The sequence below is a fragment of the Pristiophorus japonicus genome, chromosome 3 (genome assembly GCF_044704955.1).
Source record: "Pristiophorus japonicus isolate sPriJap1 chromosome 3, sPriJap1.hap1, whole genome shotgun sequence".
NCBI classification, from domain to species: domain Eukaryota; kingdom Metazoa; phylum Chordata; class Chondrichthyes; family Pristiophoridae; genus Pristiophorus; species Pristiophorus japonicus.
The window spans coordinates 326,117,137-326,139,497 of NC_091979.1; the positions used below are offsets into that span (position 1 = coordinate 326,117,137).

At 43.4% G+C, this 22,361-nt stretch overlaps 6 non-coding genes across 6 annotated transcripts; all 6 read left to right on the forward strand.

The window, feature by feature from the left end:
* Positions 1 to 6,871: 6,871 nt before the first annotated feature.
* Positions 6,872 to 6,944, forward strand: trnav-aac (transfer RNA valine (anticodon AAC)). The gene has a single exon. It is a non-coding gene; the product is annotated as a tRNA-Val (tRNA).
* A 2,674-nt stretch (positions 6,945 to 9,618) lies between these two features.
* Positions 9,619 to 9,691, forward strand: trnav-aac (transfer RNA valine (anticodon AAC)). The gene has a single exon. It is a non-coding gene; the product is annotated as a tRNA-Val (tRNA).
* A 2,674-nt stretch (positions 9,692 to 12,365) lies between these two features.
* On the forward strand, positions 12,366 to 12,438 carry trnav-aac (transfer RNA valine (anticodon AAC)). The gene has a single exon. It is a non-coding gene; the product is annotated as a tRNA-Val (tRNA).
* A 1,536-nt stretch (positions 12,439 to 13,974) lies between these two features.
* Positions 13,975 to 14,047, forward strand: trnam-cau (transfer RNA methionine (anticodon CAU)). The gene has a single exon. It is a non-coding gene; the product is annotated as a tRNA-Met (tRNA).
* A 3,390-nt stretch (positions 14,048 to 17,437) lies between these two features.
* trnav-cac (transfer RNA valine (anticodon CAC)) lies at positions 17,438 to 17,510 on the forward strand. Its single transcript has one exon. It is a non-coding gene; the product is annotated as a tRNA-Val (tRNA).
* A 2,675-nt stretch (positions 17,511 to 20,185) lies between these two features.
* trnav-cac (transfer RNA valine (anticodon CAC)) lies at positions 20,186 to 20,258 on the forward strand. The gene has a single exon. It is a non-coding gene; the product is annotated as a tRNA-Val (tRNA).
* The last annotated feature ends 2,103 nt before the right edge of the window (positions 20,259 to 22,361 follow it).

Below are 22,361 nucleotides of genomic sequence, written 5' to 3' on the forward strand. Positions count from 1 at the left end.
AGATAAGATTGAGTCTGACTCCACCGCCCTTTAGAGCAATGTATTCCAGATTCTAACTACTTGCTGAGGAATGGCCACTCCTGTTCCTATGCATAAAGGCAGAGAAACACGGGATCAATTCCTGCCTCACTCACAACCTTGCTAAATATAGCACCGTCATTCTATTCTCGTGACACAAGCTCCAGAAGTGTAGTCCAGGTGTTGAGGTTAAAGCTCTGGTTATGTTCCCAACAGTGTTACTTCCACAGCGTTTCCGTAGTGTAATGGTTTTCACGTTCGCCAAACACGCGAAATGTCCCCGGTTCGAAACCGGGCGAAAGCATTATGCAAACGTGTTCAATTAATGATTAGAAAAAATTAAATAATTCATATTAGTGGTTCAATATTAACAGAGTGCAGTGTCTCACGATGCTGTTCCGTTTGCTGATTTCTCTCTGCAGTTCTGTTCACACTCAAATTCTACACAGTGTCTCTCACTCACTCCCGTTTCCAGCCCTGACGCTGGAGAAACCATATCTCAAAGCTGCACATTCCGTGCATTCAGGTCAGCTGTGAGAGATTATTAAAGGATCCTGTCACGCCGCCACGCTTCACAACAGAAAATTATAGCCACAAACAAACCCATCGACTAATCACTATTCCCCAGCTCCAGAGTGAGTGAGGGCGGGAGAGGACCTAACTTCTGCTCCAACACTCTCCAATCAGCCGCTGCCGACGGGAAGCGGAGAATGCAGCATCAAACAGCGGTTTACCGCGCTTCATTGGGCTGCAAAATGCCACTGTTCGAGACAACGCTCCCCGTAGCATAAGATGCTTCATCTCAGCTTCCTGAGTTCGAGCCCCAGCTTGCACAAACACTTCTTCACTGGAAACACCATTAATTTTCTGATTGCCACGTTTTGCCTCATGAAAGTAATCCTAACCGATAATTATATAATCATAGAGGTTTACAGCATGGAAGGAGTCATTTAAGCCCATCGTATCTGCACCGGCCAACAAATGCCGAGTTTTAGGCGTATACCCTTGCACCTTATTGCATTTCATGTGCACATCTAAGAACTTGTTAAATGTGGTGAGGGTTTCTGCCTGCACCACACTTTCAGGCAGTGAGTTTGAGACCCTCACAAACATCTGCATGCAGAATGTTCACCTCAAATCCCCTTTAAACCTGACACTAATTACTTTTAAATTATGCAGCCTGGTTGTTGACCACTCCACTCTGTGAAATAGACCCTTTTAATCAACCTTATCTAGGCCGCTCTTATTTTTATACACCTCAATGCTGTCGCCCATCAGCCTCCTCTGTTCCAAGGAAAACAAACCCATCCGAATCAATCTGTCCTCCTAGCAAAGTTGCTCCACTCCCTGTAACATCTACGTAAATCTCCTCTGTTCCCACTCTAGCTTATTCATGTTCTTCCTTCAATGCGGTGACCAGAACTGCACGCTGTACTCCAGCTGTGGCCTAACCAGAATTTTATACAGGTCTAGCATAACCCACTTGCTGTTCTGTTCCTTGCTTCTGCCAATAAATGCAACCATTCCATATGACTTCTTAACCAACTTTTGCAACTGGCCAGCTACCTTCAGGGATCTGTGGACAAGCAATCCCAGTTACCTTTGTTCCTCAACACTTCTCAATGTCATACCAGTTGATGTGCATTCCCTTTCCTTGTTAGCCCTCCACAAATGCGCGATCTCTCACATCTCTGGATTAAATTCCATTTGCCACTGCTCTACCCCCTTATCAGTTGATTGATATCTTCCTGGAGTCTCCAGCTTTCTTCTTCATTATCAACCGCACTGCTATTTTAATAACACCTGAAAACTTCGTAATCATAACACCTATATTCAAGTTTAGATCATTGATAAATACCATAAAAAGCAATGGATCTGGCACTGAAAACTGCGGAACCCCACTGGAAACATCCTTCCAGTCACAAAAACACCCATCAAACATTACCTTTTGCTTCCTGCCTCTGAGCCAAATTTGGATCCAATATGCCACTTCGCCCTGAATCACATGGGCTTTTACTTAGAAAATGCATAATCATTAAATGTTATCCTGCCTTCATGGGAAAACATCATTAATTGACTTGATGATCTTCATTTGCAAAACTAAAGAAATGTTAACTGAAGGAGAGTCCTTAATTGAATAACTTATCTGTGCTCTGCACTTTACCTATGAATCAATAAACCATTTTGGGCTCTGTGCTTTAGAAGTCTGCTTCAAAATGTTCCTTGCTGGTAACATGTACATGGGACGTTGGAAACAGTGAGATAGACTGTAGTGCAAGGGACTGGTTATTGTGAAACAGAAAAGAAAATGTACATTCTGGAAGAATACCATCGAAAAGAAGTGTGGCCCTAATAGCCAAAAAGAAGATGAAGTGCTGAGCCCTTTTCAGCAAAAAATTATTTTCCCAAACATTTCTCTGACCGAATCTTCACAAAACAAAAATGATGCTTTTAAAGTCATTAAACCCGAATTTTCGTGCACCCGAATCTTCTGAATCAGATACCTCTCGTTTGCCGACTGAATCCATGTCCCTTTCAATATTCTGCTGACACGCACACTATTAAATGTGCCATTAACTTATAGAATCAAAGAATAAGGGAATGGTTGCAGCCCGTCGAGCCCATGCCAATTCTCAACAAGTCTCACTCCCCTGTCATTTGCCCACAGCTGTGCAATTTTTTTCATTCGGAGACTTATCCAACTCCGTTTTGAAAGATAAGATTGAGTCTGAATCTACCGCCCTTTGGAGCAGTGTATTCCAGATTCTAACCACTTGCTGAGGAATGGCCACTCCTGTTCGTATGTATAAAGGCAGAGAAACACGGGATCAATTCCTGCCACACTCACAACCTTGCTAAATATCGCACCGTCATTCTATTCTCGTGACACAAGCTCCAGAAGTGTAGTCCAGCTGTTGAGGTTAAAGCTCTGGTTATGTTCCCAACAATGTTAATGTCACAGCGTTTCCGTAGTGTAGTGGTTATTATGCTAGCCTCACAAGCGAAAGGTCCCCGGTTCGAAACCGGGTGGAATCATTATGCAAACGTGTTCAATTAATGATTAGATAAAATTAAATCATTCATATTAGTGGTTCAATATTAACAGAGTGCAGTGTCTCACGATGCTGGTCCATTTGCTGATTTCTCTCTGCAGTTGTGTTCACACTCAAATTCTACACAGTGTCTCTCACTCCCTCCCGTTTCCAGCCCTGTCGCTGGAGAAACCATATCTCAAAGCTGCACATTCCGTGCATTCAGGTCAGCTATGAGAGATTATTAAAGGATCCTGCCACGCCACCACGCTTCACAACAGAAAATTAAAGCCACAAACAAACCCATCGACTAATCGCTCTTCCCTAGCTCCAGAGTGAGTGAGGGCGGGACAAGCCCTAACTTCCGCTCCCACACTCTCCAATCAGCCGCTGCCGGCGGAAAGCGGAGAATGCAGCATCAAACAGCGGTTTTCCGCCCTTCACTGGGCTGCAAAATGCCACCGTTCGAGACAACGCTCCCCGTACACCGAACAGCAGCCTCATAAGATGTTTTATCTCAGCTTCCTCAGTTCGAGCCCCAGCTTGCACGAACACTTCTTCACTGGAAACACCATTAATTATCTGATTGCCACGTTTTGCATCATGAAAGTAATCCTAACCGATAATTATATAATCATAGAGGTTTACAGCATGGAAGGAGTCATTTAAGCCCATCGTATCTGCACCGGCCAACAAATGCCCAGTTTTAGGTGTGTACCCCTGCACCTTATTGCATTTCATGTGCACATCTAAGAACTTGTTAAATGTGCTGAGGGTTTCTGCCTGCACCACACTTTCAGGCAGTGAGTTTGAGACCCCCACAAACATCTGCATGCAGAATGTTCACTTCAAATCCCCTTTAACCCTTACACTAATTACTTTGAAATTATGCAGCCTGGTTGTTGACCACTCCACTATGTGAAATAGACCCTTTTAATCAACAATATCTAGGCCCCTCCTATTTTTATACACCTCAATGCTGTCGCCCATCAGCCTCCTCTGTTCCAAGGAAAACAAACCCATCCTATCCAATCTGTCCTCATAGCAAAGTTGCTCCACTCCCGGCAACATCTACGTAAATATCCTCTGTACTCTCTCCAGCGTATTCACGTTCTTCCTTCAATGCGGTGACCAGAACTGCACACAGTACTCCAGCTGTGGCCTAACCAGAATTTTATACAGTTCTAGCATAACCCACTTGCTGTTCTGTTCCTTGCTTCTGCCAATAGAAACATAGAAACATAGAAAATATGTGCAGGAGTAGGCCATTCGGCCCTTCTAGCCTGCACCGCCATTCAATGCGTTCATAGCTGGACATGCAACTTCAGTACCCCATTCCTGATTTCTCACCATACCCCTTGATTCCCCTAGTAGTAAGGACTTCATCTAACTCCTTTTTGAATATATTTAGTGAATTGGCCTCAACAACTTTCTGTGGTAGAGAATTCCACAGGTTCACCACTCTCTGGGTGAAGAAATTCCTCCTCATCTCGGTCCTAAATGGCTTCCCCCTTATCCTCAGACTGTGTCCCCTGGTTCTGGTCTTCCCCAACATTGGGAACATTCTTCCTGCATCTAACCTGTCTAAACCCGTCAAATTTTAAACGTTTCTATGAGGTCCCCTCTCATTCTTCTGAACTCCAGTGAATACAAGCCCAGTTGATCCAGTCTTTCTTGATAGGTCAGTCCCGCCATCCCGGGAATCAGTCTGGTGAACCTTCGATGCACTCCCTCAATAGCAAGAATGTCCTTCCTCTGGTTAGGAGACCAAAACTGTACACAATACTCCAGGTGTGGCCTCACCAAGGCCCTGTACAATTGTAGCAACACCTCCCTGCCCTTGTACTCAAATCCCCTCGCTATGAAGGCCAACATGCCATTTGCTTTCTTAACCGCCTGCTGTACCTGCATGCCAACCTTCAATGACTGATGTACCACGACACCCAGGTCTCTTTGCACCTGCCCTTTTCCTAATCTGTCACCATTCAGATAATAGTCTGTCTCTCTGTTTTTACCAACAAAGTGGATAACCTCACATTTATCCACATTATACTTCATCTGCCATGCATTTGCCCACTCACCTAAACTATCCAAGTCGCTCTGCAGCCTCATAGAACCCTCCTTGCAGCTCACACTGCCACCCAACTTAGTGTCATCCGCAAATTTGGAGATGCTACATTTAATCCCCTCGTCTAAATCATTAATGTACAGTATAAACAGCTGGGGCCCCAGCACAGAACCTTGCGGTACCCCACTAGCCACTGCCTGCCATTCTGAAAAGTCCCCATTTACTCCTACTCTTTGCTTCCTGTCTGACAACCAGTTCTCAATCCATTTCAGCACACTACCCCCAATCCCATGTGCTTTAACAAATGCAACCATTCCATATGACTTCTTAACCAACTTTTCCAACGGGCCAGCTACCTTCAGGGATCTGTGGACAAGCAATCCCAGTTACCTTTGTTCCTCTACACTTCTCAATGTCATACCAGTTGATGTGTATTCCCTTTCATTGTTAGCCCTCCACAAATGCGCGATCTCTCACATCTCTGGATTAAATTCCATTTGCCACTGCTCTACCCCCTTATCAGTTGATTGACATCTTCCTGGAGTCTCCAGCTTTCCTCTTCATTATCAACCACACTGCCTATTTTAATAACACCTGAAAACTTCGTAATCATAACACCTATATTCAAGTTTCGATCATTGATAAATACCATAAAAAGCAATGGATCTGGCACTGAAATCTGTGAAACCCCACTGGAAATATCCTTCCAGTCACAAAAACACCCATCAAACATTACCCTTTGCTTCCTGCCTCTGAGCCAAATTTGGATCCAATTTGCCACTTCGCCCTGAATCACATGGGCTTTTACTTAGAAAATGCATAATCATTAAATGTTATCCTGCCTTCATGGGAAAACATAATTAATTGACTGATGATCTTCATTTGACCAGCTAAAGAAATGTTAACTGAAGGAGAGTCCTTAATTGAATAACTTACCTGTGCTCTGCACTTTACCTCTGAATCCATAAACCATTTTGGACACTGTGCTTTAGAAGTCTGCTTCAAAATGTTCCTTGTGGTAACATGTACATGGGACGTTGGAAACAGTGAGATAGACTGTAGTGCAAGGGACTGGTTATTGTGAAACAGCAAAGAAAATATACATTCTGGAAGAATACCATCGAAAAGAAGTGTGGCCCTAACAGCCAAAAAGAAGATGAAGTGCTGAGCACTTTTCCGCAAAAAATTATTTTCCCAAACATTTCTCTGACCGACTCTTCACAAAACAAAAATGATGCTTTTAAAGTCATTAAACCCGAATTTTCGTGCACACGAATCTTCTGAATCAGATGCCTCTCGTTGTGCCGACTGAATCCATGTCCCTTTCAATATTCTGCTGACATGCACACTATTAAATGTGACACTAACTTATACAATCAAAGAATAAGGGAATGGTTGCAGCCCGTCGAGCCCATGCCAACTCTCAACAAATCTCAGTCCCTTGTCATTTACCCACAGCTGTGCAATTTTTTTCATTCGGATACTTATCCAACTCCGTTTTGATAGATAAGATTGAGTCTGACTCCACCGCCCTTTAGAGCAGTCTATTCCAGATTCTAACCACTTGCTGAGGAATGGCCACTCCTGTTCCTATGTATAAAGGCAGAGAAACACGGGATCAATTCCTGCCACACTCACAACCTTGCTAAATACAGCACCGTCATTCTATTCTCGTGACACAAGCTCCAGAAGTGTCGTCCAGCTGTTGAGGTTAAAGCTCTGGTTATGTTCCCAACAATATTACTGCCACAGCGTTTCCGTAGTGTAGTGGTTATCACGTTCGCCTAACACGCGAAAAGTCCCCGGTTCGAAACCGGGGGGAAACATTATGCAAACATGTTCAATTAATGATAAGAAAAAATTAAATCATTCATATTAGTGGTTCAATGTTAACAGAGTGCAGTGTCTCACGATGCTGTTCGATTTGCTGATTTCTCTCTGCAGTTCTGTTCACACTCAAATTCTACACAGTGTCTCTCACTCCCTCCCGTTTCCAGCCCTGACGCTGGAGAAACCATATCTCATTGCTGCACATTCCGTGCATTCAGGTCAGCTGTGAGAGATTATTAAAGGATCCTGCCACGCCACCACGCTTCACAACAGAAAATTAAAGCCACAAACAAACCCATCGACTAATCGCTCTTCCCCAGCTCCAGAGTGAGTGAGGGCGGGACAAGCCCTAACTTCCGCTCCCACACTCTCCAATCAGCCGCTGCCGGCGGAAAGCGGAGAATGCAGCATCAAACAGCGGTTTACCGCCCTTCACTGGGCTGCAAAATGCCACCGTTCGAGACAACGCTCCCCGTACACCGAACAGCAGACTCAGAAAATGCTTCATCTCAGCTTCCTCAGTTCGAGCCCCAGCTTGCACGAACACTTCTTCACTGGAAACACCATTAATTATCTGATTGCCACGTTTTGCATCATGAAAGTAATCCTAAGCGATAATTATATAATCATAGAGGTTTACAGCATGGAAGGAGTCATTTAAGCCCATCGTATCTGCACCGGCCAACAAATGCCCAGTTTCAGGAGTGCACCCCTGCATCTTATTGCATTTCATGTGCACATCTCAGAACTTGTTAACTGTGCTGAGGGTTTCTGCCTGCACCACACTTTCAGGCAGTGAGTTTGAGACCCCCACAATCATCTGCATGCAGAATGTTCACTTCAAATCCCCTTTAACCCTTACACTAATTACTTTTAAATTACGAAGCCTGGTTGTTGACCACTCCACTATGTGAAATAGACCCTTTTAATCAACAATATCTAGGCCCCTCCTATTTTTATACACCTCATGCTGTCGCCCATCAGCCTCCTCTGTTCCAAGGAAAACAAACCCATCCTATCCAATCTGTCCTCATAGCAAAGTTGCTCCACTCCCGACAACATCTACGTAAATCTCCTCTGTACCCTCTCCAGCGTATTCACGTCCTTCCTTCAATGCGGTGACTAGAACTGCACGCAGTACTCCAGCTGTGGCTTAACCAGAATTTTATACAGTTCGAGCATAACCCACTTGCTGTTCTGTTCCTTGCTTCTGCCAATAAATGCAACCATTCAATATGACTGCTTAACCAACTTTTCCAACTGGCCAGCTACTTTCAGGGATCTGTGGACATGCAATCCCAGTTACCTTTGTTCCTCTACACTTCTCAATGTCATACCAGTTGATGTGTATTCCCTTTCCTTGTTAGCCCTCCACAAATGCGCGATCTCTCACATCTCTGGATTAAATTCAATTTGCCACTGCTCTACCCCCTTATCAGTTGATTGATATCTTCATGGAGTCTCCAGCTTTCTTCTTCATTATCAACCACACTGCCTATTTTAATAACACCTGAAAACTTCGAAATCATAACACCTATATTCAAGTTTAGATCATTGATAAATACCATAAAAAGCAATGGATCTGGCACTGAAAACTGCGGAACCCCACTGGAAACATCCTTCCAGTCACAAAAACACCCATCAAACATTATCCTTTGCTTCCTGCCTCTGAGCCAAACTTGGATCCAATTTGCCACTTCGCCCTGAATGACATGGGCTTTTACTTAGAAAATGCATAATCATTCAATATTATCCTGCCTTCATGGGAAATCATCATTAATTGACTGATGATCTTCATTTGCACAACTAAAGAAATGTTATCTGAAGGAGAATCCTTAATTGAATAACTTATCTGTGCTCTGCACTTTACCTCTGAATCCATAAACCATTTTGGACAATGTGCTTTAGAAGTCTGCTTCAAAATGTTCATTGCTGGTAACATGTAGATGAGACGTTGGAAACAGTGAGATAGACTGCAGTGCAAGGGACTGTTTATTGTGAAACAGCAAAGAAAATATACATTCTGGAAGAATACCATCGGAAAGAAGTGTGACCCTAACAGCCAAAAAGAAGATGAAGTGCTGAGCCCTTTTCAGCAAAAAATTCATTTCCCAAACATTTCTCTGACCGAATCTTCACAAAACAAAAATGATGCTTTTAAAGTCTTTAAACCCGAATTTTCGTGCACCCGAATCTTCTGAATCAGATGCCTCTCGTTGTGCCGACTGAATCCATGTCCCTTTCAATATTCTGCTGACATGCACACTATTAAATGTGCCACTAACTTATAGAATCAAAGAATAAGGGAATGGTTGCAGCCCGTCGAGTCCATGCCAACTCTCAACAAGTCTCACTCCCCTGTCATTTACCCACAGCTGTGCAATTTTTTTCATTCGGATACTTATCCAACTCCGTTTTGAAAGATAAGATTGAGTCTGACTCCACCGCCCTTTAGAGAAGTGTATTCCAGATTCTAACCACTTGGTGAGGAATGGCCACTCCTGTTCCTATGTATAAAGGCAGAGAAACACGGGATCAATTCCTGCCACACTCACAACCTTGCTAAATATAGCACCGGCATTCTATTCTCGTGACACAAGCTCCAGAAGTGTAGTCCATATGTTGAGGTTAAAGCTCTGGTTATGTTCCCAACAATGTTACTGCCACAGCGTTTCCGTAGTGTAGTGGTTATCACGTTTGCCTAACACGCGAAAGGTCCCCGGTTCGAAACCGGGCGGAAACATTATGCAAACGTGTTCAATTCATGATAAGATAAAATTAAATCATTCATATTAGTGGTTCAATGTTAACAGAGTGCAGTGTCTCACGATGCTGTTCCATTTGCTGATTTCTCTCTACAGTTCTGTTCACACTCAAATTCTACACAGTGTCTCTCACTCCCTCCCGTTTCCAGCCCTGACGCTGGAGAAACCATATCTCAAAGCTGCACATTCCGTGCATTCAGGTCAGCTGTGAGAGATTATTAAAGGATCCTGCCACGCCACCACGCTTCACAACAGAAAATTAAAGCCACAAACAAACCCATCGACTAATCGCTCTTCCTCAGCTCCAGAGTGAGTGAGGGCGGGACAAGCCCTAACTTCCACTCCCACACTCTCCAATCAGCCGCTGCCGGCGGAAAGCGGAGAATGCAGCATCAAACAGCGGTTTACCGCCCTTCACTGGGCTGCAAAATGCCACCGTTCCAGACAACGCTCCCCGTGCTCCGAACAGCAGCCTCATAAGATGCTTCATCTCAGCTTCCTGAGTTCGAGCCCCAGCTTGCACGAACACTTCTTCACTGGAAACAGCATTAATTATCTGATTGCCACGTTTTGCATCATGAAAGTAATCCTAACCGATAATTATATAATCATAGAGGTTTACAGCATGGAAGGAGTCATTTACGCCCATCGTATCTGCACCGGCCAACAAATGCCCAGTTTTAGGTGTGTACCCCTGCACCTTATTGCATTTCATGTGCACATCTAAGAACTGGTTAAATGTGGTGAGGGTTTCTGCCTGCACCACACTTTCAGGCAGTGAGTTTGAGACCCCCACAAACATCTGCATGCAGAATGTTCACTTCAAATCCCCTTTAACCCTTACACTAATTACTTTTAAATTATGCAGCCTGGTTGTTGACCACTCCACTATGTGAAATAGACCCTTTTAATCAACAATATCTAGGCCCCTCCTATTTTTATACACCTCAATGCGGTCGCCCATCAGCCTCCTCTGTTCCAAGGAAAACAAACCCATCCTATCCAATCTGTCCTCATAGCAAAGTTGCTCCACTCCCGGCAACATCTACGTAAATCTCCTCTGTACCCTCTCCAGCGTATTCACGTTCTTCCATCAATGCGGTGACCAGAACTGCATGCAGTACTCCAGCTGTGGCCTAACCAGAATTTTATACAGTTCTAGCATAACCCACTTGCTTTTCTGTTCCTTGCTTCTGCCAATAAATGCAACCATTCCATATGAATTTTTCATCAACTTTTCCAACTGGCCAGCTACCTTCAGGGATCTGTGGACAAGCAATCCCAGTTACCTTTGTTTCTCTACACTTATCAATGTCATACCAGTTGATGTGTATTCCCTTTCCTTGTTAGCCCTCCACAAATGCGCGATCTCTCACATCTCTGGATTAAATTCAATTTGCCACTGCTCTACCCCCTTATCAGTTGATTGATATCTTCCTGGAGTCTCCAGCTTTCTTCTTCATTATCAAAAACACTGCCTATTTTAATAACACCTGAAAACTTCGTAATCATAATACTTATATTCAAGTTTAGATCATTGATAAATACCATGAAAAGCAATGGATCTGGCACTGAAAACTGTGGAACCACACTGGAAACATCCTTCCAGTCACAAAAACACCCATCAGACATTACCCTTTGCTTCCTGCCTCTGAGCCAAATTTGGATCCAATTTGCCACTTCGCCCTGAATCACATGGGCTTTTACTTAAAAAATGCATAATCATTAAATGTTATACTGCCTTCATGGGAAAACATCATTAATTGACTGATGATCTTCATTTGCACAACTAAAGAAATGTTAACTGAAGGAGAGTCCTTAATTGAATAACTTATCTGTGCTCTGCACTTTACCTCTGAATCCATAAACCATTTTGGACACTGTACTTTAGAAGTCTGCTTCAAAATGTTCATTGCTGGTAACATGTACATGAGACGTTGGAAACAGTGAGATAGACTGCAGTGCAAGGGATTGGTTATTGTGAAACAGCAAAGAAAATATACATTCTGGAAGAATACCATCGAAAAGAAGTGTGGCCCTAACAGCCAAAAAGAATATGAAGTGCTGAGCCCTTTTCAGCAAAAAATTATTTTTGAAACATTTCTCTGACCGAATCTTCACAAAAGAAAAATGATGCTTTTAAAGTCATTAAACCCGAATTTTCATGCACCGGAATCTTCTGAATCAGATGCCTCTCGTTGTGCCGACTGAATCCATGTCCCTTTCAATATTCTGCTGACGTGCACACTATTAAATGTGCCACTAACTTATAGAATCAAAGAATAAGGGAATGGATGCAGCCCGTCGAGCCCATGCCAACTCTCAACAAATCTCACGCCCCTGTCATTTACACACAGCTGTGCAATTTTTTTCATTCGGATACTTATCCAACTCCGTTTTGAAAGATAAGATTGAGTCTGACTCCACCGCCCTTTAGAGCAATGTATTCCAGATTCTAACCACTTGCTGAGGAATGGCCACTCCTGTTCCTATGTATAAAGGCAGAGAAACACGGGATCAATTCCTGCCACACTCACAACCTTGCTTAATGCAGCACCGTTATTCGATTCTCGTGACACAAGCTCCAGAAGTGTAGTCCAGCTGTTGAGGTTAAAGCTCTGGTTATGTTCCCAACAATGTTACTGCAACAGCGTTTCCGTAGTGTAGTGGTTATCACGTTCGCCTAACACGTGAAAGGTCCCCGGTTCGAAACCGGGCGGAAACATTATGCAAACGTGTTCAATTAATGATTAGATAAAATTAAATCATTCATAATCGTGGTTCAATATTAACAGAGTGCAGTGTCTCACGATGCTGTTCCATTTGCTGATTTCTCTCCACAGTTCTGTTCACACTCAAATTTACACAGTGTCTCTCACTCCCTCCCGTTTCCAGCCCTGACGCTGGAGAAACCATATCTCAAAGCTGCACATTCCGTGCATTCAGGTCAGCTGTGAGAGATTATTAAAGGATGCTGCCACGCCACCACGCTTCACAACAGAAAATTGAAGCCACAAACAAACCCATCGACTAATCGCTCTTCCCCAGCTCCAGAGTGAGTGAGGGCGGGACAAGCCCTATCGTCCGCTCCCACACTCTCCAATCAGCCGCAACCGGCGGAAAGCGGAGAATGCAGCATCAAACAGCGGTTTACCACCCTTCACTGGGCTGCAAAATGCCACCGTTCGAGACAACGCTCCCCGTGCTCCGAACAGCAGCCTCATAAGATGCTTCATCTCAGCTTCCTGAGTTCGAGCCCCAGCTTGCACGAACACTTCTTCACTGGAAACAGCATTAATTATCTGATTGCCACGTTTTGCATCATGAAAGTAATCCTAACCGATAATTATATAATCATAGAGGTTTACAGCATGGAAGGAGTCATTTAAGCCCATCGTATCTGCACCGGCCAACAAATGCCCAGTTTTAGGTGTGTACCCCTGCACCTTATTGCATTTCATGTGCACATCTAAGAACTTGTTAAATGTGGTGAGGGTTTCTGCCTGCTTCAAAATGTTCATTGCTGGTAACATGTACATGGGAAGTTGGAAACAGTGAGATAGACTGTAGTGCAAGGGACTGATTATTGTGAAACAGCAAAGAAAATATACATTCTGGAAGAATACCATCGAAAAGAAGTGTGACCCTAACAGCCAAAAAGAAGATGAAGTGCTGGGTCCTTTTCAGCAAAAAATTCTTTTGCCAAACATTTCTCTGACCGAATCTTCACAAAACAAAAATGATGCTTTTAAAGTCATTAAATCCGAATTTTCGTGCACCCGAATCTTCTGAATCAGATGCCTCTCGTTGTGCCTACTGAATCCATGTCCCTTTCAATATTCTGCTGAAATGCACACTATTAAATGTGCCACTAACGTATACAATCAAAGAATAAGGGAATGGTTGCAGCCCGTCGAGCCCATGCCAACTCTCAACAAGTCTCACTCCCCTGTCATTTACCCACAGCTGTGCAATTTTTTGCATTCGGATACTTATCCAACTCCGTTTTAAAAGATAAGTTTGAGTCTGACTCCACCGCCCTTTAGAGCAGTGTATTCCAGATTGTAACCACTTGCTGAGGAATGGCCACTCCTGTTCCTATGTATAAAGGCAGAGAAACACGTGATCAATTCCTGCCACACTCACAACCTTGCTAAATATCGCACCGTTATTCTATTCTCGTGACACAAGCTCCAGAAGTGTAGTCCAGCTGTTGAGGTTAAAGCTCTGGTTATGTTCCCAACAATGCTTGTGCCGCAGCGTTTCCGTAGTGTAGTGGTTATCATGTTCGCCTCATACGCGAAAGGTCCCCGGTTCGAAACCGGGTGGAAACATTATGCAAAAGTGTTCAATTAATGATTAGATAAAATTAAATCATTCATATTAGTGGTTCAATATTAACAGAGTGCAGTGTCTCACGATGCTGTTCCATTTGATGATTTCTCTCTACAGTTCTGTTCACACTCAAATTCTACACAGTGTCTCTCACTCCCTCCCGTTTCCAGCCCTGACGCTGGAGAAACCATATCTCAAAGCTGCACATTCCGTGCATTCAGGTCAGCTGTGAGAGATTATTAAAGGATCCTGCCACGCCACCACGCTTCACACCAGAAAATTAAAGCCACAAACAAACCCATCGACTAATCGCTCTTCCCCAGCTCCAGAGTGAGTGAGGGCGGGACAAGCCCTAACTTCCGCTCCCACACTCTCCAATCAGCCGCTGCCGGCGGAAAGCGGAGAATGCAGCATCAAACAGCGGTTTACCGCCCTTCACTGGGCTGCAAAATGCCACCGTTCGAGACAACGCTACCCGGACACCGAACAGCAGACTCATAAGATGCTTCATCTCAGCTACCTGAGTTCGAGCCCCAGCTTGCACGAACACTTCTTCACTGGAAACACCATTAATTATCTGATTGCCACGTTTTGCATCATGAAAGTAATCCTAACCGATAATTATATAATCATAGAGGTTTACAGCATGGAAGGAGTCATTTAAGCCCATCGTATCTGCACCGGCCAACAAATGCCCTGCACCTTATTGCATTTCATGTGCACATCTAAGAACTTGTTAAATGTGGTGAGGGTTTCTGTCTGCTTCAAAATGTTCATTGCTGGTAACATGTACATGGGACTTTGGAAACAGTGAGATACACTGTAGTGCAAGGGACTGTTTATTTTGAAACAGCAAAGAAAATATACATTCTGGAAGAATACCATCGAAAAGAAGTGTGACCCTAACAGCCAAAAAGAAGATGAAGTGCTGAGTCCTTTTCAACAAAAAATTATTTTCCCAAACATTTCTCTGACCGAATCTTCACAAAACAAAAATGATGCTTTTAAAGTCATTAAACCGGAATTTTCGTGCACCCGTATCTTCTGAATCAGATGCCTCTCGTTGTGCCGACTGAATCCATGTCCCTTTTAATATTCTGCTGACATGCACACTATTAAATTTGCCACTAACTTACACAATCAAAGAATAAGGGAATGGTTGCAGTCCGTCGAGCCCATGCCAAATCTCAACAAGTCTCACTCCTCTGTCATTTACGCACAGCTGTGCAATTTTTTGCATTCGGATACTTATCCAACTCCGTTTTAAAAGATAAGATTGAGTCTGACTCCACCGCCCTTTAGAGCAGTGTATTCCAGATTCTAACCACTTGCTGAGGAATGGCCACTCCTGTTCCTATGTATAAAGGCAGAGAAACACGGGATCAATTCCTGCCACACTCACAACCTTGCTAAATTTTAGATGTGCACTCCTGCACCTTATTGCATTTCATGTGCACATCGAAGAACTTGTTAAATGTGGTGAGGGTTTCTGCCTGCACCACACTTTCAGGCAGTGAGTTTGAGACCCCCACAAACATCTGCATGCAGAATGTTCACTTCAAATCCCCTTTAACACTAACACTGATTACTTTTAAATTATGCAGCCTGGTTGTTGACCACTCCACTATGTGAAATAGACCCTTTTAATCAACAATCTCTAGGCCCCTCCTATTTTTATACACCTCAATGCTGTCGCCCATCAGCCTCCTCTGTTCCAAGGAAAACAAACCCATCCTATCCAATCTGTCCTCATAGCATAGTTGCTCCACTCCCGGCAACATCTACGTAAATCTCCTCTGTACCCTCTCCAGCGTATTCACGTTCTTCCATCAATGCGGTGAACAGAACTGCACGCAGTACTCCAGCTGTGGCCTAACCAGAATTTTATACAGTTCTAGCATAACCCACTTGCTGTTCTGTTCCTTGCTTCTGCCAATAAATGCAACCATTCCATATGACTTCTTAACCAACTTTTCCAACTCGCCAGCTACCTTCAGGGATCTGTGGACAAGCAATCCCAGTTGCCTTTGTTCCTCTACACTTCTAATTGTCATACCAGTTGATGTGTATTCCCTTTCATTGTTAGCCCTCCACAAATGAGCGATCTCTCACATTTCTGGATTAAATTCCATTTGCCACTGCTCTACCCCCTTATCAGTTGATTGATATCTTCCTGGAGTCTCCAGCTTTCTTCTTCATTATCAACCACACTGCCTATTTTAATAACACCTGAAAACTTCGTAATCATAACACCGATATTCAAGTTTACATCATTGATAAATACCATAAAAAGCAATGGATCTGGCACTGAAAACTGTGGAACCCCACTAGAAACATCCTTCCAGTCACAAAAACACCCATCAAACATTACCGTTTGCTTCCTGCCTCTGAGCCAAATTTGGATCCAATTTGCCATTGCGCCCTGAATCACATGGGCTTTTACTTAGAAAATGCATAATCATTAAATGTTATCCTGCCTTCATGGGAAAACATCATTAATTGACTGATGATCTTCATTTGCACAACTAAAGAAATGTTAACTGAAGGAGAGTCCTTAATTGAATAACTTATCTGTGCTCTGCACTTTACCTCTGAATCCATAAACCATTTTGGACACTGTGCTTTAGAAGTCTGCTTCAAAATGTTCCTTGCTGGTAACATGTACATGGGACGTTGGAAACAGTGAGATAGACTGTAGTGCAAGGGACTGGTTATTGTGAAACAGCAAAGAAAATATACATTCTGGAAGAATACCATCGAAAAGAAGTGTGGCCCTAACAGCCAAAAAGAAGATGAAGTGCTGAGCCCTTTTCAGCAAAAAAATCTTTTCCCAAACATTTCTCTGACCGAATCTTCACAAAACAAAAATGATGCTTTTAAAGTCATTAAACCCGAATTGACGTGCACCCGAATTTTCTGAATCAGATGCCTCTCGTTGTGCCGACTGAATCCATGTCCCTTTCAATATTCTGCTGACATGCACACTATTAAATATGCCACTAACTTATAGAATCAAAGAATAAGGGAATGTTTGCAGCCCGTCGAGCCCATGCCAACTCTCAACAAGTCTCACTCCCCTGTCATTTACCCACAGCTGTGCAATTTTTTTCATTCGGATATTTATCCAACTCCGTTTTGAAAGATAAGATTGAGTCTGACTCCACCGCCCTTTAGAGCAGTGTATTCCAGATTCTAACCACTTGCTGAGGAATGGCCACTGCTGTTCCGATGTATAAAAACAGAGAAACACAGGATCAATTCCTGCCACACTCACAACCTTGCGAAATATAGCACCGTCATTCTATTCTCGTGACACAAGCTGCAGAAGTGTAGTCCAGTTGTTGAGGTTGAAGCTCTGGTTATGTTCCCAACAATCTTACTGCCACAGCGTTTCCGTAGTGTAGTGGTTATCATGCTCGCCTCACACGCGAAAGGTACCCGGTTCGAAACCGGGTGGAAACATTATGCAAACGTGTTCAATTAATGATTAGATAAAATTAAATCATTCATATTAGTGGTTCAATATTAACAGAGTGCAGTGTCTCACGATGCTGTTCCATTTGATGATTTCTCTCTGCAGTTCTGTTCAGACTCAAATTCTACACAGTGTCTCTCACTCCCTCCCGTTTCCAGCCCTGACGCTGGAGAAACCATATCTCAAAGCTGCACATTCCGTGCATTCAGGTCAGCTGTGAGAGATTATTAAAGGATCCTGCCACGCCACCACGCTTCACAACAGAAAATTGAAGCCACAAACAAACCCATCGACGAATCGCTCTTCCCCAGCTCCAGAGTGAGTGAGGGCGGGACAAGCCCTAACTTCCAATCCCATACTCTCCAATCAGCCGCTGCCAGCGGAAAGCGGAGAATGCAGCATCAAACAGCGGCTTTCCGCCCTTCACTGGGCTGCAAAATGCCACCGTTCGAGACAACGCTCCCCGTACACCAAACAGCAGCCTCATAAGATGCTTCATTTCAGCTTCCTGATTTCGAGCCCCAGCTTGCACGAACATTTCTTCACTGGAAACACCATTAATTATCTGATTGCCACGTTTTGCATCATGAAAGTAATCCTAACCGATAATTATATAATCATCGAGGTTTACAGCATGGAAGCAGTCATTTAAGCCCATCGTATCTGCACCGGCCAACAAATGCTCAGTTTTAGGTGTGTACCTCTGTACCTTATTGCATTTCATGTGCACATCTAAGAACTTGTTAAATGTGGTGAGGGTTTCTGCCTGCACCACACTTTCAGGCAGTGAGTTTGAGACCCCCACAAACATCTGCATGCAGAATGTTCACTTCAAATCCCCTTTAACCCTAACACTAATTACTTTTAAATTATGCAGCCTGGTTGTTGACCACTCCACTATGTGAAATAGACACTTTTATTGAACAATATCTAGGCCCCTTCTATTTTTATACACCTCAATGCTGTCGCCCATCAGCCTCCTCTGTTCCAAGGAAAACAAACCTATCCTATCCAATCTGTCCTCATAGCAAAGTTGCTCCACTCCCGGCAACATGTACGTAAATCTCCTCTGTACCCTCTCCAGCGTATTCACGTCCTTTCTTCAATGCGGTGACTAGAGCTGCACGCAGTACTCCAGCTGTGGCCTAACCAGAATTTTATACAGTTCTAGCATAACCCACTTGCTGTTCTGTTCCTTGCTTCTGCCAATAAATGCAACCATTCCATATGACTTCTTAACCAACTTTTCCAACTGGCCAGCTACCTTCAGGGATCTGTGGACAAGCAATCCCAGTTACCTTTGTTCCTCTACACTTCTCAATGTCATACCAGTTGATGTGTATTCCCTTTCCTTGTTAGCCCTCCACAAATGCGCGATCTCTCACATCTCTGGATTAAATTCCATTTGCCACTGCTCTACCTCCTTATCAGTTGATTGATATCTTCCTGGAGTCTCCAGCTTTCTTCTTCATTATCAACCACACTGCCTATTTTAATAACACCTGAAAGCTTCGTAATCATAACACCTATATTCAAGTTTAGATCATTGATAAATACCATAAAAAGCAATGGATCTGGCACTGAAAACTGCGGAACCCCACTGGAAACATCCTTCCAGTCACAAAAACACCCATCAAACATGACCCTTTGCTTCCTGCCGCTGAGCCAAATTTGGATCTAATATGCCACTTCGCCCTGAATCACATGGGCTTTTACTTAGAAAATGCATAATCATTAAATGTTATCCTGCCTTCATGGGAAAACATCATTAATTGACTGATGATCTTCATTTGCACAACTAAAGAAATGTTAACTGAAGGAGAGTCCTTAATTGAATAACTTATCTGTGCTCTGCACTTTACCTCTGAAGCCATGAACCATTTTGGACACTGTGCTTTAGAAGTCTGCTTCAAAATGTTCATTGCTGGTAACATGTACATGAGACGTTGGAAACAGTGAGATAGACTGCAGTGCAAGGGACTAGTTATTGTGAAACAGCAAAGAAAATATACATTCTGGAAGAATACCATCGAAAAGAAGTGTGGCCCTAACAGCCAAAAAGAACATGAAGTGCTGAGCCCTTTTCAGCAAAAAATTATTTTCCCAAACATTTCTCTGACCGAATCTTCACAAAACAAAAATGATGCTTTTAAAGTCATTAAACCCGAATTGTCGTGCACCCGAATCTTCTGGATCAGATGCCTCTCGTTGTGCCGACTGAATCCATGTGCCTTTCAATATTCTGCTGACATGCACACTATTAAATGTGCCACTAACTTCTAGAATCAAAGAATAAGGGAATGGTTGCAGCCCGTCGAGCCCATGCCAACTCTCAACAAGTCTCACTCCCCTGTCATTTATCCACAGCTGTGCAATTTTTTTCATTAGGAAACTTATCCAACTCCGTTTTGAAAGATAAGATTGAGTCTGACTCCACCGCCCTTTAGAGCAGTGTATTCCAGATTCTAACCACTTGCTGAGGAATGGCCACTCCTGTTCCTATGTATAAAGGCAGAGAAACACGGGATCAATTCCTGCCTCACTCACAACATTGCGAAATATAGCACCGTCATTCTATTCTCGTGACACAAGCTCCAGAAGTGTCGTCCAGCTGTTGAGGTTAAAGATCTGGTTATGTTCCCAACAACGTTACTGGCACAGCGTTTCCGTAGTGTAGTGGTTATCACGTTCGCCTCACACGCGAAAAGTCCCCGTTTCGAAACTGGGCGGAAACATTATGCAAACGTGTTCAATTAATGATTAGATAAAATTAAATCATTCATATTATTGGTTCAATATTAACAGAGTGCAGTGTCTCACGATGCTGGTCCATTTTCTGATTTCTCTCTGCAGTTCTTTTCACACTCAAATTCTACACAGTGTCTCTCACTCCCTCCCGTTTCCAGCCCTGACGCTGGAGAAACAATATCTCAAAGCTGCACATTCCGTGCATTCAGGTCAGCTGTGAGAGATTATTAAAGGATCCTGCCACGCCACCACGCTTCACAACAGAAAATTAAAGCCACAACAAACCCATCGAATAATCGCTCTTCCCCAGCTCCAGAGTGAGTGAGGGCGGGACAAGCCCTAACTTCCGCTCCCACACTCTCCAATCAGCCGCTGCCGGCGGAAAGCGGAGAATGCAGCATCAAACAGCGGTTTACCGCCCTTCACTGGGCTGCAAAATGCCTCCGTTCGAGACAACGCTCCCCGTACACCGAACAGCAGCCTCATAAGATGCTTCATCTCAGCTTCTGGACTTCGAACCCCAGCTTGCACGAACACTTCTTCACTGGAAACACCATTAATTATCTGATTGCCACGTTTTGCATCATGAAAATAATCGTAACCGATAATTATATTATCATAGAGGTTTACAGCATGGAAGGAGTCACTTAAGCCCATCGTATCTGCACCGGCCTACAATTGCCCAGTTTTAGGTGTGCACCCCTGCACCTTATTGCATTTGATGTGCACATCTAAGAACTTGTTAAATGTGGTGAGGGTTTCTGCCTGCACCACACTTTCAGGCCGTGAGTTTGAGACCCCCACAAACATCTGCATGCAGAATGTTCACTTCAAATCCCATTTAACCCTTACACTGATTACGTTTAAATTATGCAGCCTGGTTGTTGACCACTCCACTCTGTGAAATAGACCCTTTTAATCAACAATATCTAGGCCCCTCCTATTTTTATACACCTCAATGCTGTCGCCCATCAGCCTCCTCTGTTCCAAGGAAAACAAACCCATCCTATCCAATCTGTCCTCATAGCAAAGTTGCTCCACTCCCGGCAACATCTACGTAAATCTCCTCTGTACCCTCTCCAGCGTATTCAGGTTCTTCCTTCATGCGGTGACCAGAACTGCACGCAGTACTCCAGCTGTGGCCTAGCCAGAATTTTATACAGTTCTAGCATAACCCACTTGCTGTTCTGTTCCTTGCTTCTGCCAATAAATGCAACCATTCCATATGACTTCTTAATCAACTTTTCCAACTGGTCAGCTACCTTCAGGGATCTGTGGACAAGCAATCCCAGTTACCTTTGTTCCTCTACACTTCTCAATGTCATACCAGTTGATGTGTATTCCCTTTCCTTGTTAGCCCTCCACAAATGCGCGATCTCTCACATCTCTGGTTTAAATTCAATTTGCCACTGCTCTACCCCCTTATCAGTTGATTGATATCTTCCTGGAGTCTCCAGCTTTCTTCTTCATTATCAACCACACTGCCTATTTTAATAACACATGAAAACTTCGTAATCATAACACCTATATTCAAGTTTAGATCATTGATAAATACCATAAAAAGCAATTGATCTGGCACTGAAAACTGTGGAACCAGACTGGAAACATCCTTCCAGTCACAAAAACACCCATCAAACATTACCCTTTGCTTCCTGCCTGTGAGCCAAATTTGGATCCAATTTGCCACTTCGCCCTGAATCACATGGGCTTTTACTTAGAAAATGCATAATCATTAAATGTTATCCTGCCTTCATGGGAAAACATCATTAATTGACTGATGATCTTCATTTGCACAACTAAAGAAATGTTAACTGAAGGAGAATCCTTAATTTAATACCTTATCTGTGCTCTGCACTTTACCTCTTGAATCCATAAACCATTTTGGACACTGTGCTTTAGAAGTCTGCTTCAAAATGTTCATTGCTGGTAACATGTACATGAGACGTTGGAAACAGTGAGATAGACTGCAGTGCAAGGGACTGGATATTGTGAAACAGCAAAGAAAATATACATTCTGGAAGAATACCATCGAAAAGAAGTGTGGCCCTAACAGCCAAAAAGAAGATGAAGTGCTGAGCCCTTTTCAGCAA